Source organism: Bos indicus x Bos taurus, chromosome 4 (assembly GCF_003369695.1).
Source record: "Bos indicus x Bos taurus breed Angus x Brahman F1 hybrid chromosome 4, Bos_hybrid_MaternalHap_v2.0, whole genome shotgun sequence".
NCBI lineage: Eukaryota > Metazoa > Chordata > Mammalia > Artiodactyla > Bovidae > Bos > Bos indicus x Bos taurus.
In genome coordinates, this window is record NC_040079.1 from 6,777,297 (window position 1) to 6,802,079 (window position 24,783).

Consider the following 24,783-nt stretch of genomic DNA (forward strand, 5'->3'; position numbering starts at 1 on the left):
CCTGCCAGCTTGCAGCCTGGAGTGGTATGTTTCACCATCAGGTTTCAGATGAAACCTGGATAGATCCCAATGAAGCTGCAAATCAACGTACATTTTTAAAAATCAGTCTTATCTATATTTATAAACAATGTTTGTTGGAATATCTAGGGAAATCATTCTCAAATATTTTTTGCTTGTGTAACAGCATTCTTATTATCTAAATCCCTTCTGAACCTGGGCTGCATTCTCTGGGATATGGAATGAACAAGTTGCCACGTTGCAGAATAGGACTTGGTAGGTGTTTGCTTTCCACACTGTTGAAGTTTCACCTGCCTTCCCGCTCTGGGTCCTCTCTACCATGCTCCCTGAGTTCTTATTCTTACATAGGGGAATGTCTTCTGTAATGATTCTTTATTTTATCAATTATTCCTTTTCTGTTTGTTGTTTTTCCCTTCAAGGAGCACTGATAGGTCTGGAGAAGCAGGGATCTTTATCTGCTATCATGTGCTAATATATCCAGTTGGCTAGAACAGCACTTGGCATGAAATAGGCTCTCACTAGACACTGAAAGGCCTATTTCATTTGATATATTGTTTGTGTTTGTTTAGAATTGTATTGCTGTATTTTGCCTTTACTTCTGCTTTCAAACTACCTCTAGTTTCATATTTTAGATTCAGATTACTTCTGTAATCCACTTAAAAAAACATTTATTTTTGTAACTGAAGTCTGTGCTGTGTTTATCATAATTATAATCTGTAATCTATTTGGATACATTCATAATTTTATTTTCTGCTGTCTACATGTCCAACCTCTTTCATAATTTGTGTTTTCTTTCTTCTTTGTATCTTAATTTGGATTATCTGGCTATTTTTTTCACTTCTAAATTTTTCCTTTACTTGTATGGAAATTTTTAATGTTCCTTCAATTTTTAAAGGTTACAAATCTCTTACAATTATAACAAAATATTGGCTTTATTCCCTATATAACATATATTCTTAATTTGTCAAAGTTTAAAGGTAATTCTATGTTTTCATCTCATGTTTTCATCTCTCTGTTATACAACAAATACTTTAGAATATTTTAGTCTTTATTCCCACCCGCCACCCCTATCTCTACATTATTGCTGTTGTGTATTTTAATTTTCTTATTTTTTTCCTTTTTAAGCCCTGGTGATTTAGTCTGTAAGTCGAATCCAGCTCTTATGATCCCATGAACTATAGCCCACCAGGATCCTCTGCCCATAAGGTTTCCCAGGCAAGAATATTGGAATGGATTGTCATTTCCTTCTCCGGGGGATCTACTCGACTCAAGGATTGAACCTGGGACTCCTGCATTACAGTCGATTCTTTACCAACTGAGCCACCAGGAAAGCCCTAGAAGTTATTAATAGTATCTCTTCTTTTTTTCTTTCTTTCTGCTTCTTTTCCACATATGATTTACCATCTGGGATTACTTTTCTCTTGCTCAAGTACACTCTTACAAATTCTAGATAAGTTTTGCTGGTGGTAAGACTCTCAGTCTGTATTGTCTGAAATGTGTTTCTTTTGCCTTATTTCTGATTCCTGTTTTCCCTGGGTATAGAATTTTAAGTTGACTGTTATTTTCTTTGACCACACTGAAAGCCTGCTTCTACTGTTTTGTGGCTTCCTTTGTCATTACTAAGAAATCAGCCCAGTTCCTTTCTTTTTTCAAAGGTCATCTGTCTGTTCATTCTGGTGCATTTCTTTCCCCACAGTTTCACTGCTATACATTAAGGAGTGAATTCTTTCCTAATGAAATTCTTTGGTATTAGATTTCTTGAATGTGTTAATTGCTGAATTTCATCAGCTCAGGAAAAAAAAAAATCCAACCATTATTACTTTACAGTCTTCCTCTAGCCTATTCTCTCTCTCTCTTTTTCTATAAGCATCTTTTGCTCCTTAAACTTCATTCCGATCTTTTCTTTTTCAAATCTCTCATCCATTTCACTGACTAGAAGTTACTGACCCCTATGTCACCCTTCACTGAGGGCGTGTCCCTTTGGACTTAGTGATACAGGTTCCTCTACTAGCTACCCGCCCCCTCCCACCTTGAATCCCCCTTTGCCTTGACTATGATTTCCATGTCAATGTGGCTTCCAGAAGTAAAGTTTCAATTCTCCAGAGCTGGTAAAGTATCCTCAGAGGGACAGCCTGCTGTTGCACTCTACTTGTCACCCACTTAGTTCTGGTCTGAGAATGCTTATTACTTGCCTACTCACATATGCTTTTAAGAAAAGGTATCTAATGTTTTCGGCATTTTTAGTTGATTTCAGTGGGAGGATGATTAATCTAGATATCTGAAAGAGAAATTTATTTTCCCTTGGTTAGTTTTTTCATGTTTTTGTTTGCTGAGTTAATGGCCCCCTTAGGGTTAATTTTTCTGTTTATCTTTGTCTCTTGCATCTCTCCATCATATTACAGTTTGTCCTCAAATGGCAGTTCTCCCTGTTTACCTTTTCAAATTTTGGAATAAATCATTAGAAAACCTGGAAGTTTCACCTGTGAGTGAGGGTTCTGAGTGCAGGTCTCATCTGAGGTAACTGCGGGACAGGCTGTTATGGAGAGGGAACCCAAAATGCCCAAATGTGGAGGATTTTCTCTGGAGATGCTCTAATCATAGGGCCGAATCCTTCAGTTATGCACTCGGGAAGACAGACCTTGAAGTGTGAGCCTCTGAAGAGGGGGACGTGAGGAGACAGTTGGGCCAGCAGTCTCATGGTCACATCCTCAACGAATCCTCAGCCCCACCCCTTCGCAGCTGAAATGTCTGAAGCCCACCTCCCCACGGTGCTTCTGTGTCCTCCATGGATACCTCAGCGATAGCCTCTCTGGGCCCATGCTGACTGTGAATGTTTGGCCCCAGTGCTCTTTCCAGAAATTGTTGCATGCTCTTGTATCTGATATGTATGCTCCTAAGTTCGCTGTGACATCCCAGTTTTATTAGGGATTTCAAAAAGAAAATGTCTGTGGTCTATAATTGATCTCAATCCATTTTCCAGAATGGTTGGCATATGACTAGTTTGCTAAATTGATGCTGAAATCTCTGATCTCCTGTTACATAGAAATAAAGTGCAGTAAGAGAGAATGTGCAAACTACTCTTACATACTGAAAGGTTGTTGTTGAATCACGCGAATACACCGGGATTCTTGGCCCCCGGAGGAGAAGAATTCAATCCGGGGCCAGAGACGAGGCTTGATCGCCCAGAGCTTTTGTGTAATAAAGTTTTATTAAAGTATAAAGGAGATACAGAAAGCTTCTGACATAGGCATCAGAAGGGGGCAGAAAGAGTACCCCCCTGCTAGTCTTCAGCTGGATGTTATATAGTCACTAGCAGTCTGTTAATGAAAGAAAGGAATGTCTTAAAATTCAGAATGGCACCAGGCCCCTCACCCATAAGATGCATTTTGGGATAATCTTGGCGCCAAATGGTTTATCCTGGGCCATAAAATGATTAACTTGAATCTTGAAGAAGGGCAGACCACCATACAAATAGTTTCATTTACATAGATTAGGAGAACAATATCTGAGTATAACATACTGGTTTGTCAAGTAGGTTCTGGGCCAAGAGGCAGAACTGACTTGGGGACAGAGTTTGGGGTAAAGGCATAAAACATTTCCATAAGAAAAAGGCATTGGTTATCTCTAGGGGAAACCAGGTGTCATTATGGCAACACAGTATTTTAAGAGAAGCCTCCCTTTAAATTTGTATAGAGAAGGAAAAAAATATTGTTAGTTTGTTTTCTCCTGCCGCTTAAGAGAGATAAAAAATGTCTGACACTTGCAGGTTATTTCCTCCATTTGGAGACCCCTGGCCTTCCTGCCTGTTACCCTCTCAATCAATACTTATACACAGAATTATTTGTGGTCATCTACAACTTGGAGGTAAAGACTTTCTAATACTAATTTCAAATTTTTATTACTTCAAAATAGGCAAAGAGAAATAAAATTGGCTTCTTAAGTTTTCTATTATGTTCAGGCTTTTAAAACTCCATCCTCAGGAAGGCAGAAGAACCTGCATCCACTGATCGCACTGGTTCTTTCACTCAGCTCACGACAGAGCTGCGACTGCCTCAGTCAGGCCTCCTCAGCAAGTCTGAGTCCACTGTGAGCATCACCCCACGAAGAGGAGGGAAGGGGACCTTGGTCAGGCCAAAGGTGAAGGAGGTGAGGCAGGAAGGAAATGGGTGTGTGTACATGTGAATGTATAACAGCCACTCTTGTTATTGTGAGAAGATTCTGAGAAATGGGTCAACCACAAACTTCTTGGGGACTGTGCTGTAATGTGCGTGAAAATCATCCTCTGGTCTCTTTATCACAGAATTTCTAGCAAATAGGTACAGATATTTTTACATGCATGAGAAGATAGTCTGTGGGCTGAAAAACAACAGGAAATGAAAAATACAAAACCAGCAAATGCTTAAAAGAGCAGAAACTATTGAAAGTAAAACTGCAAAGCCTTTGAAGCTTTGAGCTTCAAGACGTGCAAAAATAGGTCCTAACTCTGCATTAGAAGAGATCCAAATTAACATCTTAAAAGGGCCTGGAGACAAGGTAGTTTGACAACTTAGACGAATTTTACAATCAATCTCTTACATTTGACTTTTCAACTTTATTGAATTTCAATTTGCATGAAATAAAAATTCATGCATTTTCCAGGAGATTCAATAATCAATCAAAAATATTTCTAAGTCTTGGTATTTCCCATTAGCTTATATATGTGTATACATGTTGCATTGAGTATGCGTTTTATTTTATTTTATTATTTTTGCCTTTTGATCCCATTCACCCATTTCTCCCACTTCCACTATCAATCCCGACCGCTGGCAACCACCAATATGTTCTCTACATCTATGAGTTTGGCGTTTGTTTTGTTTACATTCCACATACAAATTTGTTTGCACAGACTTTGTTTTTCTGTTACACTTATTTCACTTACCATAATGCCCTCCCATCTATCCATGTTGTCAAAGGGGCAAGATTTCCTTCTCTCTTATGGCTGAATACCATTCGTGTGTGTATGTGTGTGTGTACACTAAATTTTTTATCCATTCATCCATGACTGACACGGAAGTTGTCTCCATATCTTGACTATTGTAAATAATGCTGCAATGAACGTGGGGGCACAAACATCTTTACTTGTTAGTATTTTCATCTTCTTTAGATAAATACCCAGAGCTGAGATTTCTGGATCATATGGAGCTCTATTTTAGACTTTTGAGGAGCCTCCATGTTTTTTGCAGTGGCTGCACTTTTTTGTATTCTATTGTCAGGCGAGTGTATGTTCCTCCGTTCTGTCTCGTCAAAACAAGGATTTGAAGTGACGGACATTAAAGCCCTCGGCAACAGCTCTCCGGTGTTGGACAGAGCGTATTATAGCTCTCAGGTCTTGAACAGACTGTGTTGTAGCTCTTAGATAAATCAATGTTACAGCTCCGTGTTACACGTTTATTTTATTTAGAAAATAACAGGAGAATCCATCCTCCAGGGGTGAGGGCAGTTCATTTCAGTTCAGTTCAGTCGCTCAGTCGTGTCTGACTCTTTGCAACCCCATGAATCGCAGCACTTCAGGCCTCCCTTCCCATCACCAACTCCCGGAGTTCACTGAGACTCATGTCCATCGAGTCAGTGATGCCATCCAGCCATCTCATCCTCTGTCGTCCCCTTTTCCCTCTGCTCCCAATCCCTCCCATCATCAGTCTTTTCCAATGAGTCAACTCTTCTCATCAAGTGGCCAAAGTACTGGAGTTTCAGCTTTAGCATCATTCCTTCCAAAGAAATTCCAGGGCTGATTTCCTTCAGAATGGACTGGTTGGATCTCCTTGCAGTCCAAGGGACTCTCAAGAGTCTTCTTCAAAACCACAGTTCAAAAGCATCAATTCCTCAGTGCTCATCTTTCTTCACAGTCCAACTCTCACATCCATACGTGACCGCTGGAAAAACCATAGGCTTGACTAGATGAACCTTTGTTGGCAAAGTAATGTCTCTGCTTTTGAATATGCTATCTAGGTTAGTCATAACTTTCCTTCCAAGGAGTAAGCGTCTTTTAATTTCATGGCTGCAGTCACCATCTGCAGTGATTTTGGAGCCCCAAAAAACAAAGTCTGACACTGTTTCCACTGTTTTCCCATCTATTTCCCATGAAGTGATGGGAAAAGATGCCATGATCTTCATTTTCTGCATGTTGAGTTTTAAGCCAACTTTTTCACTCTCCTCTTTCACCTTCATCAAGAGGTTTTTTAGTTCCTCTTCACTTTCTGCCTGGGTGGTGTCATCTGCATATCTGAGGTTATTGATATTTCTCTCGGCAATCTTGATTCCAGCTTTTGCTTCTTCCAGTCCAGCGTTTCTCATGATGTAATCTGTATATAAGTTAAATAAGTAAGGTGACGATATACAGCCTTGACGTACTCCTTTTCCTATTGGAACCAGTCTGTTGTTCCATGTCCAGTTCTAACTGTTGCTTCCTGATCTGCATACAGGTTTCTCAAGAGGCAGGTCAGGGGGTCTGGTATTCCCATCTCTTTTAGAATTTTCTACAGTTTATTGTGATCCACACAGTCAAAGGCTTTGGCATAGTCAGTAAAGCACAAATAGATGTTTTTCTGGAACTCTCTTGCTTTTTCGATGATCCAGCAGATGTTGGCAATTCGATCTCTGGTTCCTCTGCCTTTTCTAAAACCAGCCTGAACATTGGAAGTTCACAGTTCACATATTGCTGAAGCCTGGCTTGGAGAATTTTGAGCATTACTTTACTAGCATGTGAGATGAGTGCAATTGTGCGGTAGTTTGAGCATTCTTTGGCATTGCCTTTCTTTGGGATTGGAATGAAAACTGACCTTTTCCAGTTGTGGCCTCTGCTGAGTCTTTCAAATTTGCTGGCATATTGAGTGCAGCACTTTTACAGCATCATCTTTCAGGATTTGAAATAGCTCAACTGGAATTCCATCACCTCCACTAGCTTTGTTCATAGTGATGCTTTCTAAGGCCCACTTGACTTCACATTCCAGGATATCTGGCTCTAGGTGAGTGATCACGACCCAAAGATGCAAACCAGTGCGCAGGAGAAAGAGAGATTGAGAGAGAGCCCTTTGGCTCCTCCTTTGGCTCCTCTTTTTATATATTTTTTCCTCCCCTGTGTCTGCCCTATGTAAATTGGGCTAGCCAGGAGTGCTGTTTGTTCTACCTGAGGTCCTCACTCAGGTCTCCAGACCCTCCTTTGATCTGCCTTTGTTCTATTTTCATGGACTTTTCCCTTCCTTGTCTTTTAGCCACCGCCATTTTGGACTCCTGTTTCCTATTCTAACCACCTAACATTCCCCCCTCAAGAGACGGAAGGCCCAACTCTTTGGGAATAGGGACGCCGAGGTCTTTCTGGCTACTTCCTGCTGAACTGGGATGGCGAGGGCATTGGGCCTCTGCCTCTTGCTAGTCTAAGGCCTCAGAGTCCTTATAGAGGTGTCCATCTAAGGGTGAGTGATATTTTCCTTTGGCCGGCTCTAGTTTTATATCTTTGTTGAACTGGCACTGCATGTTGTAGCTTGTTGACCTGGTCAGAGACAACCAGGTTAGACAATAGATAATACATGGAACAATCACAACCAACATCAATATGGCATAACAAGGACTAGTAGGGGCATTAGCCAATTTCATATTCCCATCGCCAGGATGGCTCAAGTCCCTCCTTGTTCAGGGATCAGAAGATATGTCTCCTGCCGGTTTTGGAGTACAGTCTCTACCAAGCTGTGTTGTCTCTTTGGAGCTATCCTGAGAAATCTTATTTCCAGAAACTAGATTTTGGGGTGTTTATTAGAATGGCACTCATTGGTAGTTCTGAATAGGTATCTGAGATCTCCCAGGGGCTCACAGGTGTATTGAGTGTCCTCTTCTGTTTTCTTTCATGGCTTAACTCATGAGTAGTGAATCCAGAAGTCATGTCCTGGTACCTTGACTGCTGTAGGGGTGGAAAGTATTACAGGGTAGGGGCCCTTCCATGTGGGCTGGAGTTGAGCCTTTGGGGACCCATCTTACTAGACTTACTAGATCCATCTTTCATTTCTCTCTTGGGTAGGTCCCCTGTCGTTGGATGGGCTGAGCCAGCTGGGATCTTCGAGCTCCTTGGGGGTTGTTTAATTGGAAAGTGGGAAAAGCGGAGACCACTTGCCTTATGGTTGTTTGGAGGCCTGTTCCTCTGAAGGACCTTTCTAGTAATTTTTGGAGGGCCTTTTCTCCTAAATGAGTGGTGGCATGTAAGGAGTTAACCAACTTCCATTGGAGGTTCCCAGGCAGAAAAAGGAGTCCCTCCTTTTGGAACCACCCCATATGATCTTCTTGAAAGTCCTCACTCTTAGCTATAAGAGTCTCGCCTTCAGGATATGAAGGAGTTTCTGGCAGATTAGTCTGTGGAACTAGGGTGGCAACCCCTATTAGGTCATTGTTCTGTAATGTTGCTCTCTTAGCTGCCTGATCAGCTGCTTGGTTCCTTCGTGCCACTTCCGTACTCCCTTTTTGGTGTCCTTTACAGTGGGAGACTGAAACCTCAGTGGGCAGATGGACTGCCTCCAAGAGTCTAAGAATTTGCTCCCCATATTTGATTGGGGACCTTCGGGTGGTCAAGTGGCCCCTTTCTTTCCAAACAGCAGCAGGTGCATGTAGCACCAGAAAGGCATATTTGGAGTCAGTGTAAATGGCTATTCTTTTTCCTTTTTCCAGTTCTAAAGCTTGAGTCAGGGCTATGAGCTGAGCTAATTGGGTTGAAGTACCTGGTGGCAGAGGCTTAGCCTCTATGATCTCAAAATTGGAGACTACTGCATATCCAGCTCTTCTTTTTCCATCTAAGATAAAGCTGTTTCCATCAGAGTACCAGATTTCCTCAGGATTGGTCAGAGGATCTTCTGACAATCCCTCTTGGGGTTTTGTCCAGTAGTCCAAGGTTTCTAGACAAGAGTGGAAGGGGAGAGAGCCCTCAGGGGTAGACAGGAGGGTGGCTGGGTTAAGAACCTCACAAGGGGATATAGTGAGGCCTGGATTTTCCATCAGCATTACTTGATATCTGAGGATTCTTTGATCAGACATCCATAAATGGCCTCTCATATGTAGGAGTTGTTTTACTTGGTGGCTGGTAAAAATAGTTAGTTTGCCCCCCAAGGAGAGTTTTAAAGCATATTCTATCATGACTGCAATAGTTGCAAGATTTCGAAGGCAGTTGCCAGCCTCAGGTGGTTGGATCGAGCCTCTTGCATAAGTAAGCTACAGGCTGGGGCTCAGATCCCAACCTTTGAATTAACACTCCCAAGGCTATTCCCTCTCTTTCGTGGACATAAAGTTGGAATGCTTTTTCTGGGTCTGGCAACCTTAAGGCAGGTGCTTGAGTTAAGGCTTGTTTTAGTGTAGCCTCTGCCTTCTTTTGAGGAGTTCCCCACATCAATGGGATTGAATCATCTCGTCCCTTTAAGCTTTCATATAAGGGCTGGGCAATTAGACCATAGTTGGGTATCCAGATTCTACAATACCCAGTTAGCCCCAGTAAAGCTCGCAGTTGTTTTCGAGTCATGGGGGAGGGCAACTGTACCTGATCAGAAGACAGCCTCCTGGACCCGATGTAATCTGAACTCCCAGGTAAGTGACCTTTGTCTCCACCATCTGTGCCTTAGCACGGGAGACTTTATATCTCCTTTTTGCCAAAATGTTTAGAACGTGAATTGCATGTTGTTGGGCATTTTTCTCATCTGGAGAGCAGATTAGTAGGTCATCTACGTATTGTAATATTTTCCCATTATGTTCCAGGTCCCAGATCTAGGAGATCCCGGCTAAGGGCCTGTCCAAACAAGTGGGAGCTATCTCTGAACACCTGAGGTAATATTGTCCAAGTCATCTGTTGGTGTTTTTCTCCTGGGGCCTCCCACTCAAAGGCAAAAAGATATTGGGATTTTTTATCCAGTGGTATACAAAAAAAAAAAAAAAAAAAAAGCATCTTTGAGATCCAAGACTGTAAACCACTTGGCACTGGGTGGGATTTCTCCCAAGATTACATAGGGATTGGGTACTGTGTGTTGGAGGGGGACTACAGCTGCATTTATGATCCAGAGATTTTGAACCATTTACCAGGTTCCATCCTTTTTCTTTACTGAGAGGATTGGGGTATTACATGGTGAATTGGTGGGGACCCATAGCCCACAACAAAGATTTTATTTATTAAAGGCTGTAGTCCCTCCCAAGCCTCTCTTTTGAGGGGATATTGTTTCCGGTTAGGAAACCGAATGGGATCTCGGAGGACAATGATGACTGGTTCAGCTTGGTGGGCTCGTCCAGGAATCCCCTGGTCCCACATCTGGGGGCTAATTTTGTCCTCCCATAGTTTTTGGTCCCTCTCTATTGGAGAAGGTGTAATGGGATTTTCAGTAGTAACCAGGAGCTGTAGGGCTCTAGGGGCTGAAAAGCTTCCCATCACAAGGGTGGTCTCCTGTTTAGTGAGTGTATCTCTTTCCATTAAGGGAGTAGGACACTCAGGGACCACCAGAAACTGGCGGGAAAATATTTGTCCATCCCAGCAACAGAGAAGTCCTCAAGTGAATCTTTTGGTAATTGTTTTTCCTGGAGCACCCAAACTAGTACAGATATGGGAGGAGAAGGCTCCCGAGTAGGAAGTCAGGACAGAGTAGCAGTCCCTGTGTCAACCAAGAAATTCTTGGACCTATCTGCCTCATCCAATTGTGCCCTTGGCTCCATCCTCATGGTGGTTATCTGTGACAGGTGGGCTGGCTGAGGTGGACTGCTTCAGTCCTGTTGAACCATCATGAGGGAAGGCTTGGTGCTTGACCTTGAGGCTCTTGGGTCCCCAGGGCAAAGTGCCACCCAATGTCCCAGTTGATGGCATTTGTAGCAAGCCGTTTGAGGAGACTTGTCACGGCTTGGACACTCTTTGGCCTAATGCCCCATCTGCCTACAGACTAGGCATTTGCTTCGTGCCTTGTCCTTTAAGGACTCAGGGTTTGAAATAGGGCTTCCGTGTAGGGCGGCCAGCATCTGGGCATGCCTTGTCTCTTTCCTTCTCTCCCTCTCCTGGGCCTTGGCCTCCTTCTCCTGTTCTCTGTTATAAAAGGTATTGGTGGACCATCTCATCTGTCTGGACCATCTCATCTAAAGGAGAAGCAGGGTCCTGCTGCTAATCTGATGCACACTAGGACAGGAATTTGTCCTTTAAAATCACCTGTCCCTCGTAAGAGTCTAAGTCCAGATTGGTAAACTTTTGGAGGGCTTCTTTTAGCCTTTCCAGAAAGGCAATGGGGTTCTCATTGGGCTCTCGAGTTATTGCTGAGACTGGGCATAGTCCCACAAGTAATAGGCTTCCTTCTATTTCCATGGGTGGACTTTCTTAGGGGTGAGTCATTCTGAAGCTTATCCTACCCAGTACTGTTGCAACCTGAGAGCCAGGCATCCCCAGGTCAGGGTGAAGATCCCCAGGCAGGCTGAGGCATGACAGCCTCCTGGAGATCAAATCCCCGGACAGGTCAAGGCTCGAGGTCCTCCCGAGAATTGGGTTCCTGGGCAGGTCGAGGTGTGACGACCTCCTGGGACCCCTGGACTGGCAGATCCCTGAGCAGGTTTAGGTGTGACAACCTTTCGAGGACCAGACCCCTAGGCAGGTCAAGGCAGGTTGACCTCCTGGGACCCCCAGGCTGGAGTTGGGCATCTCCAAGGTCTCCAGCATGACCAGTGCTGGGTAGGATTAAGAGGTTGTGATTTTAACTCATTGCCAGTTTGTTCACGACAGATGGGAATAGATATCATGATGTAAAGCAATCCAAGCCTGTGCCCTGAGACTGGGAAACAGTGAAACAGTCACAAGCCTTGTCCTCTTACTGTTCTAAGGGATTTAAGTCATTGATTTCTTCCCCTAGTCCTCCTTAAGAGCAGGTTAGGGTGTCTCCACAGGTAAATATTTCGTTGTCATAGACCCACGTTAGGTAATAACGGAAGTAGTGACAAATGAGTGGGTTATCTGGCCCTGTTAGGGACATGAAGGTATTTTAATAATAGGCTGGGTGGAGCAACATTGCCTACAAGGGGGCAGGGTCCTGATTGTAGGAGTTAGTCATTGGCTTAAGAACAAATTTGTCAAGAGGCAACAGACCAAATGTTCCGTAAAAGTGGAGTGGAGATTTGATCCAGGGGTATTATTGTAAATTTAGGAGAATGGTGGTAAGGGTTTGAGCCCAAACGGCCTGCAGGGCTAACTCCCAAAGTGGCAAACATTATCCCTGGAAGTCCAATTGCCTTTGAAGGGATGCCAACTGATGGACTTATAGCAGGCATTGTGTGCCTGTCCCCCACCCTAGGGGGTTCACTGAGAGATGCTGATGTTGCACATGTTGTAGGAAACATGGAAGATGAAGGCTTGAATATCTAGATGGATTGGATATTATACAGTATTTCCCTTCCAAGGGCCAGCTATTTTCTGGTTGTCCCTCCAGAAGATTGTAGAGGTGACATTGTGGGCCTGGATGGGGCTTAGGAAACGAGCATGAAACAGGAGGGAAGGGGGCAGGGCACGACCTTTGAAAGAAGCACATAGCACAGGGACATAATGTAAATCGATTAAAATCAACTGGGTCCAAGATGACAAGTCAAATTCAAGTAAACCTTAATCCCCAATCTGTAAGCCAAAAGACACACCCAGAGCTCCAAGGCACTGTCAAAAGATGGAGGAGGGGGTGATTCCCCAATGGTTGGGATGATCCTCCCCCTCATCAGCACATGAATTCATTTTGGCTAGCAAAACCTAGCCAGGCAGCATTCCATGGCCAGAGCCCTTGTCCTCAGCAATGGCCCACACCCTGAAGACTGCGCTTCTCTCTGAATCCTAACAAATCCACCTCTTACTTATCGCTTTGTCTCTCACTGAATTTTTGCAATGAGACATCAGAGCCCGAGCTTCCTTAGGTCCTGAAGCCAGGCATTCTGGGTTTTGGCCAGGCTCAAGTCTCAGGAGAGATCTGAAGGACAGGAGGAAAAAGCAGTGGGAAAACCATGCCAAGGAATCCCCTTCATAGCCTGCTGAAAATTCTGCTAAATATCTCAAATCTGACTGGTGCTCACAGTTTTCATTGGCCTGATCCTTGGCACAAAGAAGAGTAAGGACAGAAGAACCCCCACTGGCTTGGGTAACAGCTACTGGGGCCCAGCAGATAGTGCCTTTGGGACGTACCAAAGAGTAGCCTCTCGAGAGTCCCTCAATTGTGCCCACTGCTGCCCATCTGTTCACGGGGGGTTTGAGGAAACAAGAAACTAGAGATTGTAAAGGAAATGAGATTTCATTAGGCATATGTCCCTACAGCCATAGGAGCGAGGACCTCCTACCTTAACCGGAGGTCTTCTGGAATCTGAGACTGAGCTGCGTGAGCTTTCTGCTGAGTTCGTTTTTCTCTGTCCCAGTTTCCAGCACGATGGGCCTCTTGTCAGTTCCCTTGAGCTTAGGTTTCTTACTGTTCTGCTTCTACTGTGGGAGCTTTTGCTGAGTTGGGCTCCTGCTGTGCTTGGCCTCCACCTTCCTGGGGCCACACGGAGGTTCTTTCAGCCAGGGTAAATCCGAGTCATGGCACCATAGATATCAGGTGAGTGTATGCTCCTCAGTTCTGTCTCATCACAACAAAGATTTGAAGTGACAGACATTAAAGTCCTCAGCTCGTCACAGCTCTCGGGTCTTGGGCAGACTGTGTTATAGCTCTCAGGTATCTAACAGACCGTGTTGTAGCTCTTAGACAAATCAGTGTTACAGCTCCGTGTTACACCTCTATTGTATTTAGAAAATAGCAGGAAAATCCATCATCCAGGCGTGAGGGCATGTCAACCCAAAGATGCGAGCCAACAGGTGGGAGAAAGAGATAGAGAGAGCGAGAGCGAGAGAGAGCCCTTTGGCTCCTCTTTTCATTTGTTTTTTTCCTCCCCGTGGGCGTGCCCTATATAAACTGGGCTAGACAGGAATGTTGTTTGTTCTACCTGAGGTCCTCACTCAGGTCCTTGGACGTTCCTTTGACCTTGCTTTGTTCTATTTTCATGGGCTTTCCCCTTCCTTGTCTTTTAGCCACCTCCATTTTGGACTCCTATTTCCTATTCTAACTACCTAACACTATCAATAGTACATGAGGTTCCCTTTTCTCCACTTCCTCACAACATTTGTTGTTTCTTGGCTTTTTGATGTAGTCATTGTAAGGTAAAGGAACTAGAGAAGGCAAGGTTCGGAGAAAGAATGAGACTGATACTCTACAGAAACAGATCACCTTTAATAAGGCGAGAAGGTGCAACAGTCAGACCAGGGGAACTGCTGCACTAAGTCAAGAAGAGAGTGGTATATATGGAAAACATATGTATGCAGAGATATATTGTTTTGAGGGGGTCTGTTTTTCCTCAAGATTGCTTTTGATTAGTTCACTTTCAACAACTGGGGCAAGGAATTCCTGAGACGGGCCACAGACTGGGATCGGCTAGGAGCTGAACGTAACCAATCTTCATGTTCATTCCTTTCTTCAGGTAGAAAGTTCTTTATTCTGTATAAAATGGTGGGGAGGACCTAGAGGGGAGTTTTAACTCTAGGTTATTTTGAGCCAGGTAGCTTTCCTTCATTCCAGACCCTAAGGAATATACAGAAAGAGAAAGAGAGATGGGCGTTGTCAATGTTCAGGGCTTCTTTGTGCTAAATGAGGGGCCGGGGCTTGTGGTCTGGGAGGAAGGAAGTCTAAGGCCCATAATGTTGATTTTCTATCCTAGCTGCCAGGGTCTCAAACAGAAGAACAGTCTTGACTTGATCTAGAGAAATGGCTCAAATTCAGTCCTGGAGGAATCCCTGGAAAGATTAAAGAAACAAGGTCCAAACGTAAATAGGAGGATAATGAACATGAATGGTCCAAGAAGGGGCAAAACCCAAGGCATCCAGTTCCAATCCGCCAACCATGACTGCCAGAGGTGGCTTAATCTCTGGCCAATTTGATAGGCTCGATCTGTAGGGTTTTTTTGCAGCTTCCTGGACAACACCTGACTGGTTGGCATAGAAGCAGCAGCATTCATCCAGAGAAAGGCAGAAACCTCCCATTTCTACAGTGAGTAGATCTCATCCCCTTCTATTTTGTAACACTAGAGCCGCCAAGGAATCGAGTTGATTTTGAACAGTTATTAGACATTGGGGCATTTCCTGGAGGCTGTCTGATACGTCTTTAGATAGTGCCTGATAGTTTTGGATGGAGGTGGTTAGGCTGGCAGTTCCGGTTCCAATTCCAGCCGCTATTCCTGACTGTGTGGATCACAACAAACTGTACACAATTCTGAAAGAGATGGGAATACCAGACTACCTAACCTGCCTCTTGAGAAATTTGTATGCAGGTCAGGAAGCAACAGTTAGAACTGGACATGGAACAACAAACTGGTTCCAAATAGGAAAAGGAGTACGTCAAGGCTGTATATTGTCACCCTGCTTATTTAACTTCTATGCAGAGTACATCATGAGAAACGCTAGGCTGGAAGAAGCACAAGCTGGAATCAAGATTGCCGGGAGAAATATCAATAACCTCAGATATGCAAATGACACCACCCTCATGGCAGAAAGTGAAGAGGAACTAAAAAGCCTCTTGATGAAAGTGAAAGAGGACAGTGAAAGAGTTGGCTTAAAGCTCAACATTCAGAAAATGAAGATCATGGCATCTGGTCCATCACTTCATGGGAAATAGATGGGGAAACAGTGTCAGACTTTATTTTTTGGGGGCTCCAAAATCACTGCAGATGGTGACTTCAGCCATGAAACTAAAAAGCATTTACTCCTTGGAAGGAAAGTTATGATCAACCTAGATAGCATATTGAAAAGCAGAGAGATTACTTTGCCAACAGAGGGCCGTCTAGTCAAGGCTATGGTTTTTCCAGTGGTCATGTATGGATGTGAGAGTTGGACTGTGAAGAAAGCTGAGTGCCAAAGAATTGATGCTTTTGAACTGTGGTGTTGGAGAAGACTCTTGAGAGTCTCTTGGACTGCAAGGAGATCCAACCAGTCCATTCTGAAGGAGATCAGCCCTGGGATTTCTTTGGAAGGAATGATGCTAAAGCTGAAACTCCAGTACTTTGGCCACCTCATGCGAAGAGTTGACTCATTGGAGAAGACTCTGATGCTGGGAGGGATTGGAGGCAGGAGGAGAAGGGGGCGACAGAGGATGAGATGGCTGGATGGCATCACCGACCTTGAGGCCTTGTGCAATATTTTGGCTGATTTGGGTCATTTCATTAATCTATGTGTCTGTTTTTGCTCCAATACCATACTGTCTTGATTACTGTTGATATTGTTTTGATTACAGACAGCATAATTCCTCCCACTTTGTTCTTTCTCAAAATTGTTTTGACTTCTCAAAATCTTTTGTGTTTCCATACAAAAATTTTAAATTATTTCTTCTAGTTCTTTAAAAATGCCATTGGTAATTTGATAGGGATTGCATTGAATCTGTAAATCACCTTAGGTAGTATGGTCATTTTATCAATGTTAATTCTTCCAATTTAAGAACGTGATATGTCTTTCTATCTCTTTGTGTTGTCTTCAATTTCCTTCATCAATGTGGTATAGTTTTCGGAGTCCAGGTCTTTCATCTCCTTTAGGTAGACTTGCTGCTGCTGCTAAGTCTTTTCAGTTGTGTCCGACTCTGTGCGACCCCATAGACGGCAGCCCACTAGGCTTCCCTGTCCCTGGGATTCTCCAGGCAAGAACACTGGAGTGGGTTGCCATTTCCTTCTCCAATGCATGAAAGTGAAAAGTCAAAGTGAAGTCTTACCCCTAGGTATTTATTTCTTTTTTATGAAAAGATAAATGGGATTGTTTCCTTAATTTCTCTTTTTGATAGTTCTTTGTTAGTGTATAGAAATGCAACAGATTTCTCTGTATTAATTTTGTATCCTGCACTTCACTGACCTCCCTGATGAGCTCTAGTAGTTTTCTTTAGGATTTCCTATATATAGTATCACGTCATTTGCAAACAGTGACAGGTTTACTTCTCCCTTTCTGATGTAGATTCCTTTTATTTCTTTTTCTTTTCTGATTACTGTGGCTAGGACTTCCAAAACTATGTTCAGCCAAAGTGGCAAGAGTGGGCATTATCAACTTGCTCCTGATCCTAGACTGAGTGCTTTCAGCTTTTGACTGTTGACTATGATGTTTGCTATGGGTTTGTCATTGTTGTTATTTAGTCACTAAGTCATATCCAACTCTTCTGGGACCCGGTGGACTGTAGCTGCCAGGCTCTTCTGTCTGTGGGACTTCCCAGGCAAGAACACCTGGAGTCGGTAGCCATTCCCTTCTCCAAGGGATCTTCCCCACCCAGAGATTGAACCCACATCTCTTGCACTGGCAGGTGGCTTCTTTCCCACTGAGCCACCAGGAAAGCCATGGGTTTGTCATATATGGCCTTTATTGTGTTGAGGTAGACATTACTTTGTCAACAAAGGTCCATCTAGTCAAGGCTATGGTTTTTTCAGTGGTCATGTATGGATGTGAGAGTTGGACTATAAAGAACGCTGAGCCCCGAAGAATTGATGCTTTTGCACTGTGGTGTTGGAGAAGACTCTTGAGAGTCCCTTGGACTGCAAGGAGATCCAACCAGTCCATCCTAAAGGAAATAAGTCCTGAATATTCATTGGAAGGACTGATGTTGAAGCTGAAACTCCAATATTTGGCCACCTGATGCAAAGAGCTGACTCATTTGAAAAGACCCCGATGCTGGGAAAGATTGAAGGTGGGAGGAGAAGGGGATGACAGAGGATGAGATGGTTGGATGGCATCACCGACTCAATGGACACAGTTTTGGGTGGACTCCAGGAGTTGGTGCTGGGCAGGGAGAGCTGGTGTGCTGCGGTTCATAGGGTTGCAAAGAGTTGGACACAACTGAGTGACTGAACTGAACTGAACTGAACTGATGTTCCCTTTATGTCCACTTCCTGGAGATTTTTTATTATAAATGGATGCTGAATTTTATCAAAAAGTTTTTCTACATCTATTGAGATAATTGAATTTTTTTTTTATTCTTCAATTTGTTAACATGGCATATCACACTGGTTTGCAGAAATCGAAAAATCCTCATATCCGTAGGATGAATCCACCTGATCCCGGTATATGACCCTTTTAATGTATTATTTGATTTGGTTTGCTAATTTTTTTAATTTTACTATTCATAAGACTGAAGAGAAAGAGCAAATATTGGCTACAAACAGTGAACAAAAGACAAATACAAAGAGCAGCTAACATTTCTGAATTTCTAGACTTAAGTTCTAAAAGGATGTCAACACTCAGGACACTATGACATGGAATCATGATGTCAATCACCTCAAAACAGAAATCTAGCTCATGAGAAACTGCTTTGCTTTAATAACAGAAAGGCATTTTTCATGATGGGCAGAGCTCTCCCCAAAGAGAAGCAACACTTGCAATTTATGGAGCCAACAAAAAAGATATTTTAAAAGTGTCCCACTCCTTAATCAGCTATACTCCAATACAAAATATAAAAAAAATTTTTTTAAGTCTCCCCCTCTAATAGGTGCTCTACTCATAAGTTTTGCTTTTCATGAATACTTTAACGTTTTAGAATGTTGTTGTTGTTCAGTCACTAAGTGGTGTCTGACCCTTTCCAACCCTATGGACTGCAGCATGCCAGGCTTCCCTGTCCATCACCAACTCCTGGAGCTTGCTCAAACTCATGTCCAACGAGTTGGTGATGCCATCCAACCATCTCATCCTCTTCCCCTTCTCCTCTTGCTTTCAATCTTTCCCAGCATCAGGGTCTTTCTCAATGAGTTAGCTCTTTGCATCAGGTGGCCAAAGTATTGGACCTTCAGCCTCAGTATCAATCCCTCTCATAACTATTTAGAATTGATTTCCTTTAGGATTGACTTGTTTGATCTCCTTGCAGTCCAAGGAACTCTCAAGAGTCTTCTCTAACACCACAGTTCAAAAACATCAGTTCTTTGGCACTCAGCCATTTTTATGGTCCAACTCTCACATCCATACATGACTACTGGAAAAACCAGTAGTCATTTTAGAATGTAGGAGTGGGTTAAAATTGATGTTGCATTTTTGCTATTTTTATCTCATTTGTTTAAAATAGTGTGCTATTTATTTTCACATAAACTAGTCTCCTAGTCCTAGCTTTGGAAAATCTGTTTATTTTCTTCACCCATAAAAGCCCAGATACAGAACTTTAAGCTTTCAATGTTGGGCATACTTGCTTTTGAAAAGGAAATCTTGCTATGCCACAACCTGTGATCAGCTATCATAAATAATTCACCCACAGAATCTGGGTTGTATGAATGTGATGCTTCTAAATCCTCTTACATAATAGTTTTAGAGGATTCAAAGAGCCTGCAATGCAGGAGGCCTGAGTTCAATCCCTGGGTTGGGAAGACATCCTAGAGAAGGGCATGGCAACCCACTCCAGTATTCTTGCCTGGAGAATTCCATGGACAGAGGAGCCTGGCGGGCTACAGTCCATGGGGTCGCAAAAGGTTGGACATGATTGAGTGACTTTCATTTTCACCTTGTTTCATAGAGTTGAAAGCTGTCACTGTCATCAGTATTCTTTGTATATCAATAGGGTGCATGGCAGTAAGCTTTCACTCTGTTTTCACTAAAAACATCTGTAGATTAATTATTGATGTTCTTTGGGAAGCAGACTACACTTATGTTCATTCTTTTCCATTGGTTACAATAAATTTTTCTTGCTGAGTAAATAAAGACGACCAGCAGCTTCTCAATATGCAAAAGACTGTCAATTCCCAGTTGACCCTTGCTAAAATATCATGGGAAGGAAAAAACAACTCACTGCTAAATAAATAAATTCTTAAGGGAAGCTGTCAATCATGCCTTTTTGCAATCTATCCTGAACAATTTGCTTCAGGCTCATTTAAAAGGCTACATATGGGCTTCCCTGGTGGCTCAGTGGTAAAGAATCCTCCTGCCAATACAAGAGACACAGGTTCCATCCCTAGTCTGGGAGGATCTCACATACTGCAGAGCAACTAAGCCTGTGTGCCACAAGTACTGAACTTGTGCTCTAGAGCTCCTGTGCCACAACTAATGAAGCCCACGTGCCCTAGAGCCCATGCTTCCCAGCAAGACAAACCCACACTCCCTGCAACTGGAGATTAGCTCTACTCTCTGCAACTAGAGAAAAGCCCAGGTGCAGCAGCAAAGACCGAGTGCAGCCAAATAAAAAAAAGTAAAGGCTACACAAAATTACCCAGCCAGCATTTTACCTTTTGCCTGGCCAACTCGTTACTCACTGCTCATCAGATACAGCAGTTTAGGACAGATTCCATGGGAAGCACACAGCGCTTAATGGGAAGAAGTCCTCAGAAACAGGGACAGGTAGGGATCACAGAAGAGACAGGGAGGATTCTCATTGGGTTGGCTGATTTTGAGGAGCTCTTTTCTTACCTACTTACCCTAACAAAAAGACTGACTAAAAGCATCAAGTGTATCGTCAAGAGTATTCTGTATAAAGTTCGGCTGACTGGTAGGATTTTGCAAACCTGCTTAGCCATTAGACTCTTGGTAAGACTTTGCCTGAGATGAATTGTCAGAGACCTGAGTGCCATCTGGGGGTGGCAGGGCGGGGTGGTCAGGGAAGACAAGGACTAGGGAAGCCCAAAGTGAACACAAGCTTGTCTAATTACTAACCTGCACTCGGGAAGCCTCTTGACCTGCTCTTGCAGGACCAGACACAGTATTCTTTCCCTACATCCGTTCTACTCCCTCTCTAGGGAACCCTGCCAAACAGGCTCCAGGACTTCTCATGTAAATGCCATCTTTACCCCTTCACCTCCTAAGAAAGGAAGAGTCCAGATGCTTATCTCCTAAAACAAGATGGTCATTAAATCTGGGGGCTACTCTACAGTTGGAGAAGACTCTTGAGAGTCCCTTGGACTGCAAGGAGATCCAACCAGTCCATTCTAAAGGAGATCAGTCCTGGGTGTTCTTTGGAAAGAATGATGCTAAAGCTGAAACTCCAGTACTTTGGCCACCTCATGTGAAGAGTTGACTCATTGGAAAAGACTCTGGTGCTGGGAGGGATTGGGAGCAGGAGGAGAAGGGGACGACAGAGAATGAGATGGCTGGATGGCATCACCGACTCGATGGACATGAGTTTGAGTGAACTGTGGGAGTTGGTGATGGACAGGGAGGCCGGGTGTGCTGCAATTCATGGGGTCACAAAGAGTCGGACATGACTGAGCCTCTGAACTGAATTACAGTTCAATTCAACAGATACTCATATAATTCCATATGTGCAAGAAAGCTGAAAACCTCGGTAGTTTCTTCTTTTTGATTCTGCCTAACTAAAAGCTCTGCTGCATTTATGTATTGACGACGGCCATCAGCTTCAAAGGCACAGTTCTGTCCAGCCAAAAGGCCAAAATCTCCAGGAGGGGACAATTTCCAGGTCCACGGCACAACATGCTGCACACTTGAACTTTTAAACAACTGGCTAGACAGTATTCCTTCCTTCCATCTACTTTCTCAATCACTGGAAAAGCTCAGACCAGTGGGAACATCTTTCGAGTTTTGAGAGTCTTCTGCAAAAGTCATTCTTCACATACACTGTAAAAGAGATTTTCCTCTTCTTTTCTCCAGTACTCTCCCTGGGCCAGGGAGTCCCTCACAGAGGGATTGCACTTAGCCAGCAGAACCTGGATGCCAAAGGCTTCATAAACCCTGAGAACTTCTTTCATCACGTGGATCCCTGCTGGATCTAAAAGCTGTATTGCACTGCAGTCAGTCACGATGGTGTGGAACTCTAAGGAATGGGAAAGTCGCACTGAAACTTCATCCTGGATTCCACTGAGAGCGGCTATTTCCCTTTTGATCTTTTTCTTTGCTACCTTCTTCTGAGCTGCCTACAAAATGATTGGATGGCATCACAGGTTCAATGGACACGAGTTTCAGCAAGCTCTGGGATTTGGTGATGGACAGGGAGGCCTGGCGGGCTGCAGTCCATGGGGTCACGAAGAGTCGGACACAACTGAGTGACTGAACTTAACTGGTTACTAAGACTGGATTGGGGGGTGGTGGCTTATAAAAAAGATTTAAAATATTCTCTGTTCATGTAATAGAGAGTGGATTTCTAGTGGACAACCTTGATGGTTGACTTAGCCTGACAGGTCTTGTAGGCAGACATGGATTCAAAGATTTCAGGCTTTTTTGTTGGGCCAAGCAATGAAGTCTTTGACTTCTGAGTGTAGAGGATGAGCGAAAACAAGAAAAACCAACTCCAATAAGCAGGCCTATTTCAGTACTTGGTTCAGAGGACAGCACAGTACCAAATGAGATAACTGTATCCATTCAGTTAATCCTCCACATCATCCATGGAATTCTCTAGATACTAGAGTGGGTAGCCGTCCCCTTCTCCAGGGGATCTTCCCAACCCAGGGACTGAACAGGAGTCTCCTGCATCACAGGCGGATCCTTTACCAGCTGAGCTTCCAGGAAAGCACCACATCTTGGGCAGATTCTTAAATTTACTTAGGGCTCTCCAGGGATTTGGCTTTCAAGGTGGCACTAGTGATAAAGAATGCACCTGCCAATGCAGGAGACTTAAGAGACGCAGAGTGTATCTCTGAGTCAGGAAGATCCCCTGGAGGAGGGCACGGGAACCCACTCCGGTATTGTTGTCTGGAGAAGTCCCATGGACAGAGGAGCCTGGTGGGCTACAGTCCATGGGGTCACAAAGAGTCAGATATGACTGAGCTTCTAACACTTTCACTTTCACTAATGAATAATCCCCACCATTACTCCAATGGAGTCTGAGTCCAGGGAGATACTTGGCCTGAGATGTAACAGCTGTGAAGGAGGCACAGGTGACAAATCCACTCAGCAAGGCATCTGAGAGAGAGACTGAAACAAAGCCCACTTGATAGAGCGCATTGCTGCCTGAAAAACTCCAACCTTAAAGGTGACCATACTGTCAACTATAATGTCATAGCTACTTGTGTTACATATCTTGCCTGATGTCTGGCTTAATAGTGTGTTCCCACCTGAAACCATTCCCAAAGAAGGAGCAACATGGGCAGTGTCACTGCCAGCTCTGTACAATTCTCAGTCAACTACAGCTGACTGGTCATAAGGCACAACACTCCAAAGATGCCCACAGAGATGTGATGGAGGACCCAATGGGAAGTAAAGTGAGACGACAAAAAAAGATGTGTGTAGACCATCGGTATTTTCCTGGCCAGCCAAGAGAGAATAAGCAGTGGGCTGGGGCACCAACAAGATGCCCCCAATCAAGCCAGACATCACATCTCCTAAAATGTTTTCCTCCAGATTACATTTTGGGAGCCACTGCAAAACAGGAAGGAAACCAAAAATGATATTTTGGGGTTTGGTTGGATTGCACTGGAAATTGTAGGTTTTTGTGGCAAATTGCCTGAAGTTAGTATCTGGTTTCTCTTAAGGCTCCAAGCGGACCCTAGGATAAGGTCTGCAATGATCATTGGTCTCAAATTGCTGAAAGTTGTTACGTGATTCCTCTTCATGCTCCAGGGGGGATCCTACATGAGACCTGTATTGGTTATTTCCTTTAACGGAGTCCTCAGATGAAAGGTTATCTTGCTTTTTATTTTTCAAAGACATTTCTGGAGATAGATGTTCCAGCCTCGCTGAGCAAGAAATCAGATCGGCGAATTCACATAGGAGCTCTTCATCTCTCAATGCAACTGGTGCAGGACTCTCTTCTCACTTTCTACCTTCAGGCCAAGCTAGTTTGAGTGCATTCCTTCTACTTTGGAATAGCTCTCTGTGATTTCTGGGTCAAGAGACTTTTCCAAACTGCTTGATTCTGGGCCACCCACACACAACCTGCCTTCAAGGAGCATCTTCCACCATGGCAGGACTGAGGGGATAAGGTGGTGTGGGCAGAGGCAGCCCACCTCCAGGCCAGCGTCCCTTTAACCCATCGACCCCTTGCCCACCCATTGCCTGGTCCCTGGAAGAGGAGGGCCCAGCCAGGCAGGGCAGGGGAGTGGCATGCAAGCACCATCTAGGAGGTGCAGAAGGTGACTCTAGAGTGAAAGCCCAGCATGGTTTGTTGATATTTTGTTGAGGACATTTGCATATATGTTCATCAGTGATATTGGCCTATACTTTTCTTTTTGTGTGTTATCTTTTCTGATTTTGATATCAGAGTGATGCTGGCCTCATACAATGAGTTCGGAAGTATTTCTTCCTCGGCAATTTTTAAAAATCATTTGAGGAGGATAGCTGCTAACATTTTCATAAATGTTTGATAGAATTCACTTGTGAAGCCATCTGGTCCTGGACTTTGTTTCTTGGTCTGAATAACACATTCAGTTTCATGATTAGTTATTGTGAAAGTGAAAGTCACTCAGTTGTGTCCGAGTCCTTGTGAACCCATGGACTATACAGTCCAAGGAATTCTCCAGGCCAGAATACTGTAGTGGGTAGCCATTTCCTTCTCCAGGGGATCTTCTCAACCCTGGTCTCCTGCATTGTGGGTGGATTCTTTACCAGTATCCCCACCTGTCAAGTGGGAGACCCGGTTAGATTTCCCAATAGGGAGACTATAGAACTGGTTATTGGTCTATTCATATATTTGATTTTTTCCTGGTTCACTGTTGGGAGATTGTACATTTCTAAGAATTTGTCCTCTTCTTCCATGTTCATTTTATTGGCAAGATTGTTTTAGCTATCCAGGGTCATTTGTGTTCCCATACAAATAGTAAAATTTTGTGTTTTAATTCTGTGAGAAGTGCCACTGG

At 43.7% G+C, this 24,783-nt stretch overlaps 1 pseudogene; it reads right to left on the reverse strand.

Moving 5' to 3' along the window:
- Positions 1 to 21,321: 21,321 nt before the first annotated feature.
- On the reverse strand, positions 21,322 to 23,638 carry LOC113891787 (annotated as a pseudogene).
- Between the last annotated feature and the right edge of the window lie 1,145 nt (positions 23,639 to 24,783).